This window comes from Aquila chrysaetos, chromosome 11, assembly GCF_900496995.4.
Source record: "Aquila chrysaetos chrysaetos chromosome 11, bAquChr1.4, whole genome shotgun sequence".
NCBI lineage: Eukaryota > Metazoa > Chordata > Aves > Accipitriformes > Accipitridae > Aquila > Aquila chrysaetos.
In genome coordinates this window covers 7,211,682-7,225,866 of record NC_044014.1, presented here as the reverse complement: position 1 = coordinate 7,225,866, position 14,185 = coordinate 7,211,682, and the positions used below count along the sequence as shown (strand labels likewise).

Here is a 14,185-nt window from a genome sequence, read left to right as displayed (position 1 = left end):
AAGCTAGTTTCAGGGTTTCAAACCCAATTCTTGCAAGTGAGTGAAGGCAGACCCACTATTTTGCAGCTTCAACTGGAGGGAATAACACTATCTCATGGCCAAAATCAAACCGCATGTGCTTTCACTTGCCTAATAGCCATGAAACCTAATGGAGAGAGTCAGAAATGTAACACACCATCAGTCTAGGTCCCCTCATTCTCTCTGCTGCCTCAGGTTTTGGCTGTCTTGGTGAAGACAGCAAGGTCTTCAAAGCTGGGATTGGCTCTACTGAAACACAACATCCTCCAGAAAAAACCCTCAGCTTTTAGATGAGACCTCAAGTACAAAAGTAGTATAAATACTAAGCAGCTTTCAGACCTGGCACAATCTCCAGCGCAGTTTCTGACCTTAAATATATGCACCTTGGTTACCTCAGTGGGTTCCCTCACCCCACTTTGGGACTCAGCTAAGAGGCCCCAAGACTTTTTGGCCTGGTAGAAAATAGAGATTGAGTCACTTTCTCACTCTTAGACTTCTTCCCTGTGAATCAAGTGAGAGGCAGAGTAGACACACACTTGCCATAAATGTGTTTCATGGAATAAATAGGTTTGACAGCTGAGCATTTCTGGCAAGAGTTGCACCCAAACTTGCATTTTTTTTTAAAGAAACTGAAAGCAGACAAACAGCCAGGCCACTCACCTCAGAGGGACAAATTCCAAGGAGATGGGGTTTTTTATTATTATTACATTAATGAATATTCTGTCACTTTAATAGGGCAAACATAATTGTTCAAGCCGCTATGCTGAGACTAATTGCCTCGTCATTTACAATTAGAGGTGTTAATATGGTCATTAAGATGTTACAAATGGCTCCTGAACATCCTCTCAGGTCACCACGATGTATAGAGCACCCTGGCAGATTAGCAGAGGGAGTTGGAGCTTGGGGACCTGAGCAGGTCGCAGTGCCATGGGAATCGCGACAGGCAAGAACGTGCCGCAGCCTTCCTTCCCACAAAACCCCCAGTGGCTGGGCAGCAGCGAGGGGACCCTGCTGAAGGGAGACAGACCCAGGTGTACCCCAGCAAGATGTCCTTTCCCCCCAGAAAAAAATAGCCCCGTTCAGAGAGGACTGGCCACTTCTAGAGTCCGCCTGCAAGACCTGCCAGCCCATCTGACTCCTTTGCTTCCAGACGCTGCAATCCCGCCAGCCCTTCCCTCCAGCAAGCCAAGCAAGGCATGTGGTGCCACAGGCTCCCGGGGACAGTCATCAGAATTAGACTGAGAGTTCACTTTAAACTTTGAAAAGGGAAAGACCATTGTGTAATTGATTTCTTCTGTCCACAGAGCAGCCAACGTACGAGACAGTGCACTGTGAAGCTTTTAATCCGTATTCCAAGGCTTGAGAGTGCAATTGCACCCACTCACACAAAAAACTTCTCTCAGTTAACTGAGCTGTTAAAACTTGGTGGGTGTCAGGTTGGTGAGCGCAGCCTGTGGGGTTTTGTGCCATATTAGCTGGAAGAGGCTGCATTTGCATGGAAGACTCCAGACTCCAGCTATATTCTACTTTGAGATGATCTGGAGTCATTCTTTTTCAAGAGGTCAGTTTTTAAAGAGGCATGAAAAAAACCTCTCTAAAAATAAACCAACTCCTGTGAAAAGGCTTGGCATTCCCCTGTCAGGTTTCAGCAACTAGGAGAGAGAATAGTCTGCCCGGTGTTGGCTTCCAGCCAGAAGGAAGTTCATATCTAATATAATCAAGCCACATTAGAAAGAACTGAGCAGATAAGAAGCCAAATGCAACTCAAACCACAAAGCCTCCATTGAAAATGTGTTTTGACTTCAGAAGGGGGAGAGGAAAAAAGAAGAGAGGATTAGCGATTCAGAGCCCAATGCTCCTCTCAATTGCCCCAGATTTACACCTATTATACTCCAGCAGAGTTGGTCCAAATTCCACTTTGCTGTGAGAAAGGCAAGTACTTAACTTATATCAGCTGCAAAAACATTTCCGATTTCTTATCTCTTTCCTAATTGCCATTCAGGGGATAGTGTGATTTGTGTCACGTCCAGCCTTTGCCCATTTATTCTGAAGGTTAAAAGTGTCACAACGGGTGCAGAGTAACCAGTGTTTAAAAAAAAATGTTTGTAGATACACAAGTCTGTTATTGCAGCTCCAATGAGAAAATAATGCTCTCTTTGTACTTGCTTTCTCTTGACGGACAGCTTAAATTAGGTTGCTGAATAGCTTGGTACATGGTACAACAGTAAACCTGTCACAAAAGCATGTTAATCAAAGCACAACTGATACTTGACATCCCCCGGTGAAAGGCATTTTTACAGTGTTTCATTAAAATTGAAAGGAGGATTAAGAGGCCTATTTCTTGATTAATGTCTCTCTCTGACTGGGAGATGTAATCCTATCTACAACCTCAAATTACTGGAAACAAAATTAAATTTCTGCCAGCAGATCATTCCAAGCACATATGACACTGAGCACAAAAGTATTCATTTCTTTACACTCTTTAACCAACCTGGAGACCCTCTGAGTTGCAAACACCACAGCGGGAGCTCCACCAACACTCCAGGTTACAGGAGACGCTGTGGAATAGCCACTGAGCTCTATGGGGGTTGGACAAACATTTTGCAAACATTGCTTTTAGTGTCAAAAATTATTGCAAAACGATACAGGGAAATCCCTGGTGGGAAAGTAAATCAGATTATTAGAGAAAGAGAAAATTTCACAGAGGCAGAAGTTTGGAGAGAAAGTATTCGACCAGCCTTGCATGCCACACCAACAGCAACAGTGAAATATTGCAGTCGACACGGCGTACCAGGGTGTTACCCAAACATCTTCAGGCTTCTGGAGGAGAAAAGGCAGCCAGTTTGGAAGAAACACAATGTCGGGATTTCTGACAAGATACACCCTCGCTCTCTTCACTGCCAGGTGACAGGGATCCTCTTGGGAACCTGACTCTCCCTTGTGACCGACAGCGTGTTGAGAAGCGGATTCTTCCTCCCCACCACCACGCTTTTAATTCTGTAACTGAAACAAGACCAGGAATTTGGTGTCAGGAGTGCACATTCCCAGCTGGTACAGGGACCACAGAGCTATGCCGGGTAGTCCTTGCTCACCAGTCCCAACAGGGAAGCCGGCTCCCTGCCAGCAAGCACAGCCTCTGGGACATTTGCTTTCAAAACCCAGCGTTACTCGTACCAGCACCGCTTGGAAGCTGTGTGTGCCCAGGAGAAGGAACAAAAGATGATAAAACTGACACTAATTTCAGCCCGTCCAACACCAGACAGGGCAAAGACAGTATCAGGTCAGTAACTCAGCTGCAAACACAGCCCCAGCTACCTGCCAAGGTCCCCATTTCGCAGCATTTACTGCTCACAGTAAGTGGCAAAATCCTGCATGGCTAAATCCCAAGAAACGCAAAACAGCTGCACGTCCCATTCAAACAAGATAAAACCGTGCCTCAGTAGTGCACCTCAGCAGCACACGGCTGCATCTCCCTCGAACAGAGTCACTGTTACTTCCAAGATCAAACTCCAAGTGGGTTTTTGCAGCAGCCCAGGCAGCCACCTTTTGGCTTCTCAAAGGCAGAGTAGACCAAACCTCTTGCAGCTCTGCTGTTTCAGCCACTTCTCCCCAGAAATATTCTCTGCCTGCCTCAGCCAGAGGGTTTATCTTCAGAAGCCAATAGTTGAACTAGAAGCCTAAATTTCAAGGGCACCAAAGTGCACAAGAGTTGGATGCTCCTCATATTTGCACTTCAGTAGCCTTCTCACTCTCAATTACCACCCAGTGCCAGGGACAATTTATTCCATTAGATAAGAACTATTACTTTTCTGAGTGCAACCTACATGCACTGAGATGTTAACAACTCACCTAAGGCTACATCACATTTCACAAATAGCTCAAATTTGATCTTTTTTTTGGTTGGTCTGAATATTACTTCCCTCATCTTCCCTCTCTGCAAGGCACTGGTGTGTCGTGGGGGGAAGCCCTGTGATTTCAGTCTCCTTGGAGGCACTGCCACAGTACCCCCTGTTCACCAACGCTGCCTACCCAGTGGTACTATGGGACCGTACTGGAGTCATGCTTAGTCATGAACACCTGGGAACTTTTCTTAAACAAAACAAAAAAAACATTTAACACTAAGCTCTGGAAGATAGCACAGCATTAAATACTTGGTTTTAAAACAACATTGAAATATGTTCATGTGTCTTACTTGCATCTTGAACAACCAGTCTTACTCCAGATTTCTGCAAAGTGGACAAGTTTGGAACCCATCCACCCTCTCCTTAAATTTTTCTTCCCCCACTGACTCCTTAGCACGAGCTAAACACCTCTGTTCTCACGACTGTTTCCAGAGTCAGGTTAAAGCAGTCAGTGGAAAAAGGGCACGGTTCAAGAAATGGATGGGGCCACATTATCCTCAGTCTTTTAAGGGCAGTAAATATCAGGACGCTCCTCTCCTTCCCATATGCATTTCTTGGCAAACCTGCCAGCAAGCTAACTCAATGTACACATACAGGCAAGTACATCTGAGAGATGAGCTTTGAGATACATCCTTTTATAGTATCTGTAATAATTTAATAAGCTACATGCTGTTCCCAGAGCACATTCATGGGAGAGAGGGGTTGTTGTTGTTTTAGCCTTTACTGCTTTGTTAAGCTTTGAACTGAGGATATGAGGTTGTACAGCAGTAAATGCACTGCAAGTTGCCTAGTATTTTCCATTATACCATTTATATCACATAATCTTAGTACTCTTAAACCTGAAATTTTTTTGCTATATCCACTGCCTGAAGAAAGAGCTGGGTCTTTTGTTGCCATTTATAACATCCCAAGAGATCTTAGTCTTACCAAAGGACGGGCTTAAACATTGCTACAGTAATTAAAAATCTAGTCAGTTTATTCAAAAAAAAAAAAAAAAAAAAAAAAAAAAAAGAGGCTGTATCAGGAATTCAAAAGCTTCAGGATGAAGTCCTTTACAGCAGTATTCAGCTAGACTTTTTTCTGTTAATCTTACTTTAAAAACTCAATTTCTTCCAATGAAATAAAACTTCCTCATTTGCAATCTAACTTGGAAGGAAATATTTACACCACATACACTGGCTTATTTATCTATTAAGTGAGCCATATGGCATCGAGACTGGCAATTTAAGTGGGAACAGACAACAAATAAATGGTGCAGAAAGCTAAACCTTAGACAGCCACAAGGGCTGGTTCAGCGAGGAGTCTTGAACAGAGGTCATTAGGGAAGCCATCAGATAATCAGACTGGTGTGCTGCTCTATTACGAGTATGTTATTGTGCAGACCGTAGACCCCAAATCACTGGTCCATACTGTATTCATCAGTCCATTGCTTGACCTCTGCAGCCCGCTCCACACGACATGCCAGATCATCAGCCCCCTCCAGCCCCACGCTGCAGTGACCTCCTGCAGCGCTGAGAAAGAGGAGTAGCCCGAAGGGGAGGCCAAGCAGGCTGAACGCTATCGAAGTGAACAAACGCTCCTGGATTCTGGCTGTGCTGATGGCAGACGTGCAAAGCAGGCTAAGGTTGGTGGAGCCATTTGCAGGGATCTGGCAAAACTGAGCGCAAATCGGTGTCTTAAGAATGCCCCCCTGGACTCTAAAAGTTAGAGAGAGGACGAAGAGCAAAACCTGCCCGGCAGCTCAGTCGCTTGGGCTCCTCATATTACTGATGCTGGTGAGGGGGGAGGGAAGAATGTAAAACAAGATTTCTCTAGCTCTGCCCTTATCTATGTTATGCCCATTTGAAGCTTTCTGCTCACATTTCTAAGTACAGACATGACTCACTGCGCAACGCGAGGGTAGATATTGCTAACCAAGGACATGATTATCCTACCTATTTGCTGTCAATAGGAAACGACAGGAGGGTCAGTGGGGAAATGGGAGCTGGCAGGGGAAGGAAAGGGCAGTTTTAAGTTTTCTGCTTTTCAGCAGGGCTAGAAACAGTTAAATGGGTCACCCTACCTTGATGGGGCATGCTGCACTAGGACATCAAAGGCAAGATCTTAACTCAGGTCAACTGACCAACTAACATCAGTCTGCAGCTCAAACACTGCTCAATGTGGATGCAACCAAGCCAAATGCAAGAGCACAGGGCTGGGACAGCAGGGTGGCACGGGAAATAATACAGGAGGACCGGTACTTCCCATGCGGAGCAAAACCAGGAGCTGCCTGGCTGGGGCATGCAGGCCCTGAGTTGAAGCAAAGCCAAGAGCTGACCCAATGCAAACCCACAGGAGCTGCGAGGAACAGGACCCTTCCCCTGCTCAGTTTTTGTGTCACTTGAATGACAGATGTACTGTCACATCAGTGCCCAAGGAGTCCCACTCCCTTTTCCAGCCCATTTTAACAGCAACACACATTTACCTCAATTTTTCCTATTTACATTATTTATTACCATTATCTTGTCTGGTCCTCATACTCAGTTTGGATTAGTAGACACAAAGGCAGAGGTCAGCACTTGAAAGAGGAGCCCTTCAGCAGCCAAAGAAGATGGCAACCTGAAGACAGACGGCAGAGCACATGGCAATGACAGGGTGTTGGATCTGCAGCAGCAATGCTGGCTTCAGGACCTAACCTGCAGTGCTTTGAACAGCCTCAGTTATCTGAAAAACCAAATGACCCCCTTTATTCCAGCTGGATGGCAGCTGCGAGTCATTGTGGACAGTCCCTTGCGATTCCTGACATTGCCTTGGTACCCAAGACATCTATAATGAAGGGGTGTAAAGCTCGGTATTCTTTACCTTCTGGTCAGCAATTGATTTTAATAAGAGGAAGGTCAAGTCCTTACACAGCCCAGTAGCACCGATACAGACTTTTTGTGGGCAGAGAGAAATAAGGAGCAAAGTGGCTTCTAGCTCTTGTTAAAGCATGAAATATCACTTACAGCCTACTGCAGCCAGCATCATACACGAGCTCCTGCACAACAAGAAACAGTGCACAACATTTGTCAGTATTAACTGGAAAAAAGCAGCATTTATCCTTAGTTGTTTAAGATTAGAGCCCCTCCCAATGTTAGTCCTACTGAGGAATTTTACTTGTCATGGTTATCCTGCTGTTGAAGTTGCAAGCAGTGTTGGAACATGAAGGTTTTGGGAACAAAAAACTCTTTGGTTATCTTCAGAAAATAAATGTGTTTAAAAAGGCTTGAGTCTAACATAGGGACTATGTGGAGGGAAATACTGGAGTGCTGGGAATTTTAAAAGGCTTGAGGTATAAACATTTCCACAGCTACCTGATTTGGAAACCAAGAAATGGGAGGATAGTTTAGTTTATTATGAGGTTGATTTCTTTTTTGATTTCTATAACAAAGTGGTTTTATCATGTGAAATGATAGCCAGTGCCACAGCTAGTTAAATAAAACAAGTGGGAGAGAGAAGAGAAATAATTCTGAAACCTGTCTAAAATGAAGGCTTTCTTCCGACTCAGCAGCCATAAATAAAATCAAGTATTTGCCCTCAGGGAAGAACTTAACACAACTCCAATTCAGCTAAAGGAATCTTTTACCAAGGCACGTCTTTGCCCTCGCAGCCTGTTACCTTGCCTTCTCATCACTCTCTTCTGTTTGGGAGTCAGAGTCACTCTCTGCATTTAATAGCTGTGTGCTACCAAAAGTCACCCTGAAGGAGCCAACAGAGCCAATAAAATCCGGACAAGCCTGATTTCTAACAATTGCAGTTCCTTGAAACAGGACTTCAGCCTTCAAGGCTTATCAAGCAGCCTGCACACCCCACCGACCCTGACACCTCCCACCATCATTGCCCAAGTTTCTCGCAGCACCGCAACAACCCTGTTCCTTACAAGACAGTGCAAAAGTTGCAGAGCTTTTTGCTGCTGCAGGATTGTTTCCCCGTACTTGAACACATGCTCAGTATGAAGCTGTTCCGTGTTGGAGGGCTTATTTCAGAAGGAGCTCTCAGCAAGCCAATTTACCACACTGTGAACCATTTGCAACTCAAGTTCATTCTCCCCATCCATCTGAAAACCACACAGAAGCCAAACAAAAATCACATGTGAAGACCCACGTAGGCAGTTTCACCCTCCTTCTTTCACCACAGTGAAATACTGTCTTCCTCCCTCCCTCAAAAGCAAAACAAACCCTGAAATCAAAAGTAAATCAGAACCTTTTATGAAGTAGGGAAGGACAGCGCAATGGGTTGCATGATGTCAGGATGGCCAAGGACTTCATATAATAGGTCCCAAAGGTCATGCAAGGAGCCAACTTGCTTATGGACATATGCAAACTCCCACGTACCATTAAGGGTTTGTTTGTTATAGTGAAACACACATGAGTCTGATAGCTAGGAACAGACCTAATTATTAGCTACAGCTCAATTGCTACTTAGTAGTAATAAACCTACTTCTGAAGAGATGGAAATAGTACCACACATTTATGTTAGGAGTTTGCACTACATCCATACTGACCTTACATCGGTCCCACCTCTGGTACGTTGGCAGGGCTGGGTGGCTCCTCCAGCACACCTTTCGGCAGCACTAACAATGCTGACATGGGGATTGGAAAGCCTGGGATATACTGGTACGTTTCCAAGAAGCATCTTTCTCTCTCTCTCACCTTATCACTTCCCCAACATCATTACCTAGTGTGGGCTCCCACTTCTGGTAGTTCAGATTAGCAAATGTGTTAACACCTGCTAACCTGCCAGATGTCTTAAATCAGACACAAATCCAAATGCAACAGGCCAAATCACTTTTTTAATTCCACCTGTATGAAACCAAAGTCACTTCCCAGTGAACTCAGTAGAGCTGCCCCAAATTTACTACAGTATAATTTGAAATAGCGTTGAAAAGGAGTATACGAACAAGGTCCTATTCCGGCTGGCTCACAACAATTGATGATATTATTTTTTTCTTGGAATAAAACCTGTCGAAATCCTGTAATTAAGTAAGAGAATGCCTTTGTTGCACAGAATTTATTTTCAAATACCAAAATTATTCTATATGAAGTAAATCTGTGTTCATCATATTTGTCAAAAGTCTTATTTCCAGCATGATTTACATTCCTCCTTAAAGACATTCTAAGCTAGGCTGCCCTAACCTCAAAACAGTTGAAATAACCCAGAAGTGTGCCCAGTAGCAAGGGGGTGCTGAGGCAATATTGTAACCTTGTTCCCAACCTGGCTTTTTCTGCATTTCTGTTTTGCCTGTGTGTTTACAAAAAAGGTAAAGTTTTACATTTCAAAAAGCCCTTCCAAAGGTATTACACCTATTAACCTCAGAGCAAGATAAACCAAACCTTGAATATATGTGCCTATAACTGTTCACACACTGCTCCAAAGCCTGTTACAACTTCTTTGTAAAGAAAACAAATCTCACACAAGAATGCTCATCCTGTTAAACAGTATGTGGAAGACTTGGGGATGGTTTTTAAATAAAAGCTGCTAGCACAGCAGATGCACCATTAGTGCTGTTTGGTGGGGGGGGTGGGGGGTGTTCATTTTAGGTACAGCAGCTTTCTGCTGCCTTCACAGCCCTCCCAGTTCTGGAGTTGTTGTGAGCAGCTCTTACAGCTGCTTCACTGTACAGAGGACCCTGAAACTCCATAAGACGGTCCCCCAAGTCAGCAGGATACTCCAGAACCTGCAGAGAACAGCAGCTTCCATTACTTCTAAACACTCAATCAGTAAAATGACCCAAGACACTCAAAAAGCAGCAGAAATGAGAATCCACAAAAAACCCTGCTTCAGTGGGATGAGGAGGTTGCATCCAGCATTCAGGTGTAGGGACTGAGCTTTCCCAGAAGAAATACATCCCCACAGGGCTACAATAGCATGGAAATAATAATACGCCAATATTCCAATTCCAACAACAACATTGGAAAACACTGAGTTTGCCAAAGCTGATTCATGTGCCTATGTGGGGGGGGGGGGGGGGGGGGGGAAGGTGATTTTAACACATCTTGTTCCTGCCTCCTGTTTCTCTCAGCTTCTTTGAATTTCAAAATTCAAATGCTATAATTGGAGCCGAGTGAAAAACAGAATTTCTGTCATATGAGAAACTGACATTTTGGCATGTTTTTACACTGAATCAGAACAAAAAAAAAAAAAAAAAAATCTAAAATTTCCCATGAAGGGACAATCCAAAAAAATCCAGTTTTGAACCCATCCGTATTGATACATTTAAACATTTTGTTTTGAGAATTTCAAAGCAATGTAACAAATTAAATCCTGCTAAAGTGTATCAACATTTTATGTGAAGAATCCAAACAAACATGGAAACAAGAATTCTACCTTTTCAGAGCAAAACAAAAATGTTCCTCAGTTGAAAATATCTGTGCGATTGACACCTCTCAGTAAGACATGCTGATTTTGATGAAACTGCATTTTCTGTTAGAAAATCGTTCCATTAGAAATTTTGATTAGCTTTCTTGCAATATAAACATGTTTGTTTTACACATGCCTAGAAGCAAATGTCACTTTGCAATATTTTCATTGGTTAGGTGCCTCCCCATAAATATGAGGATATTACACTGAGTCTGCCTTGGTTTCTCCACATTCCCCCCTCCCCATGCAGAACATGTACATTTATCATCTGATTAAAAACATTATTTATCTTTATATAAAAACATACATTTCCTAACAAGCCAAGACATTTATAAATAACTTATAATACTACAGCTGAGTGCTAAACATCATGATTTAGGATGAAAGAAAAAACCTTTCTGATCATTGTCCTTTAGTATTTCAAAGCCCATTTTTCATGTTTATTTGCTGTCACTGGTGATAAGTGATTGCCTTGCTGTATTGCATTTCCTCTGCAATGGTGAGTTGTTTGCAAAAGGAACGGAGCACAAGCTGTCACATCAAAGAGAAAAGACTAAAACCCACCAGGAGGTGAAGCAGGGGTTTATTGTCTTTTGCCCTGGGTTTTGACAGTTAATTAGCTCTCATCCAATTTATGCTTGTGTGGCAGCTACACCAGGGTCAACAGCAACAACTCCAAGGTGAGGCAAATGCAAAGGATACAAGACAGGAAAACCTGCTATGGAGCCCCAGGAAAGCAAAGGGCTTCATCTTTCACCCCCAGCCACGACTGATGGACTCGTTCCCTAATGAAGCCTTTGACTTGTTTATTTTTTCCCCTCACCGCACGGAGGCTTCTTCTGACAGCTTTGGGCACTGAGGAATTGCCAAAGCGCTGCTAAATTAAGCAGTCAGCAGAGTAGCATCTGTGGAAAAATGCCGTCCCTTCAACTTGCTTTGTGTCAGCTGCCTTGGGAAGAGGAAGAAGAAGATGTCAACGAGGAGGTGGTAATGAAGGGCTTCACTGAGAGCCGTGGTGCTCAATGGGGCTGGACTTCACTGTCTGCCCTTCAGGATATTTATCGCTTCTCGGCCATCTCTTCTGGCATCCAAAGATCTTTCAAGACTTTGCAAAGCAACTGTGTTTCCCCTCTCATTACCTGTTGCTCTTTCTGCTACTTTAGTGGGTTTTGCCACCTCCACTTTTTTTTCTCCCACTGCCAGTTCGAAACCCTGCGTGCAGGGAGCAAGCAGTGCCCAAGCTACGCTCCTGGGGCAAGAGCAGGAAAGCAGTATTTTCACACCATGGGATAAAACCTTTGATCAAATCACATGTCTTAGCTGCAGTAAATGCTTAACCCCTGGAAGACTGCTGCCCCATTTGATCCCTAGTGAAATGCAGCAAGGCCTCACCTCCAGAAAGAGAGACTGGATCAACTTAGAGGTCAGGTAAATGTCTCAGGGGAATGTAACAGACAGTAGCACTGGAAAAAGAATTGGAAATTAGATGCAAATTCACTTTATATTAAACATCCACTGAATGGGAACGTCTAGATATAACTGAACCAGTCGAGGCTCAGACTGGAGAACCAGCCTTGAGTACTACAGAACTCTTTGGCAATGCCTAAGATGTGCCCCATTTCCAAGCGAAATCTTCATACGTTGTAGAAAGTACCTGCTGCTTCAAAAAATAGTTTCTTTTCTAGTCTTACCTGTTCAGACCTTACCCAAGCAGAGCTAGGCAGTTTCTAGGTACACAGGAAGCATCATTCTTACAGAGGCACTCCTAAAGAGACAGCCTCATTTAGCCACGTTAAATATGGAAAGCACTGCAGTAAAACCAGCACTGGCACAATATCCAGAGTCCTATCTCAACACCGCACTTTCCCTGTGATAGCGCCTGATGGATCCGTTGGCTGAATCGGGGCTTCCTGCCCCATGCTCCCATGATGGGATTCTATATGTGCATCCTGTCAATGATGCCACAGTCCCTTATACCCTCTTTGTAAAATACATTTGAGAAGTCACCAGCAAATTGTAAGCCTGAAGCACGGAACTGTCAAACTTTTTCTATTGAAGTCAATTCTGGGGAAATTTCCCCTAAGTGAGCCAGTCTGTAACAGGAGTCACCACAAGCAAACACTGAGCTACCAAAACCAGTGGTCACCCTTCTGCTCGCAGCCTCTGGAGGCAGGCTGTGATTTAACCGCTAGTGAAATGCAGCAATGAGCGCATACAAATCATCTGCAGGAACTGAGTCCGGGTCTCAAGGATGGAAAAGGCTGAGAGATTCCAGCTGACCTGAAAAGCCCGTCCCCAAAAATTGGGCCAGCAACAGCAGGGGAGCTAACACCTTGTCCTAATCTCCTTGGAAATACCAATAGAGCCACGTAGATCCCCTGCTACCAAGTGAGGCACAGCCACCTCCGTCATTTCCCCTCCGAGAGCCCATGACTGAAGTGACAGGGAGGGCCCTCTGTTTTATTAGCGTTTTCAGCTCAAGTTCACCGAGTGCAATTGCGGATTCATCACCCAGGAGCCTAAGTTAGGAGCCTCGTCACCCCTCTCTCTCCCCATTGACAATGGAGACCCAGCGGTCCCTCTGCAGAGCCCAAAAATGTCACCCTCTCAAAGCACAAATGCCTCTCTCCTCTGACTACAAGGAGCTGAGACCCACCTCATCTGAGCACCTACGGCTAGGTGGGATGATTCTAGCACCTGCAGCCTATTTCTAACATCATCTGGCATAACTTTCTATTATGCAAAAAAACCACAATGCTATCTTAATGAAGGACAAGTGTTATTACAAATTGTACAAAAGCGGTCTCATGAGATGCGTGCAGCAAACTAAACGACAGACTAAACTTAGCCCGTGAGCTTGCGGCTTTGTGTTTCTCTCAGCTGTGAGTCATTGTGTGGGGCAGAAAACTGCCTTCCTCCCCCAAAATATCACAGAAAGTAAGCAATGCCTCACGTTACAGTAAGAGAGGCTCTGCGCAGCAGGGGCCAGAATTGTGTTACTCGCAGGGAGCCTGAAGACTTGGCAACGTCGTGGCCAAATCTGTCAATTATGTTTCACACAGGCCATTGAGCAACCAGCAGAAGAGAATCATTTTCAGCCAGTCCTGATCCAGCAAGGTTCAGATTAGAAATAGGATAAAGACGCTTTCAATTCAAGGTCACCTACCTCCTTTCTCTTAGGTTCCTTGAAAGCCTCGTTCCAATCTCCTCCCTTGCCATCGTAAACGTTGTGCGCAGCACAGGTCCTTTCCCCGAGGTGACATGATCTGCGACTGCTGCCTCAGGACTTGGATGCGCTGCCTGGGAAGGCTGCCAGCCGGACAAGGGAAGCGAGCACCTCTCGCAGATTAGCGATGAGTCCAAACAAGCCTTTCTTCTGCACAAATTTGGAAGTTTGAGAGTTTCAGCATGTACGCTAAACACTTCCCAGCAGATTTAACAAATTTGCATTGGCAAACATTCAGTGATTCAGCTCAGATCTCCCTCACCTTCAAAAATATCCACATCAGGTACCCTGGTGTGTGTTTCCTGAGCCTGTAAAGCACCATGACTCACCGCACTGCTTTAACTCCGGTACTGCATCTGTTTTGCAGTGCGAGCATTAAAAAAATAAGGTACTGAATAGTCAACTCAAAGGGAAGACAAATCAGAAACCCTGAAACTGAGTCTCCCGCTTTGATCAGGAGATAGTTTCCTCTGTATACACTTCTCTTAGCAAAGGAAAACAAGTTCCTTAATACCAGCTCCAGGATGTAATGCATAAGCATGAAGAGACAGCCACCAGTGAGTGGTAAGAAATACACGTATATGCAGCTTGACAGTAGCTTTCCACGTGTTTAATATCCAAGCATACCAACTACTGCCTGCTTTGGGACAGTGAGCCATGA

General features: G+C 44.4%; 1 protein-coding gene across 4 annotated transcripts in view; it reads right to left on the bottom strand.

Annotated features, from left to right (window-relative positions):
- LOC115348602 overlaps positions 1-14,185 on the bottom strand; it is a 125,582-nt gene that overhangs the window by 70,757 nt on the left and 40,640 nt on the right. For 3 of the 4 annotated variants that reach the window (XR_003925868.2, XR_005933540.1, XR_005933541.1), the window contains exon 1: positions 13,465-13,861. The exons of the other annotated variant lie outside the window; for it this stretch is intronic. The gene's annotated coding sequence lies outside the window, so the exon portion shown is untranslated. Of the gene's footprint in view, positions 1-13,464; positions 13,862-14,185 lie in introns of those variants that run through there. 4 annotated transcript variants of the gene reach the window in all.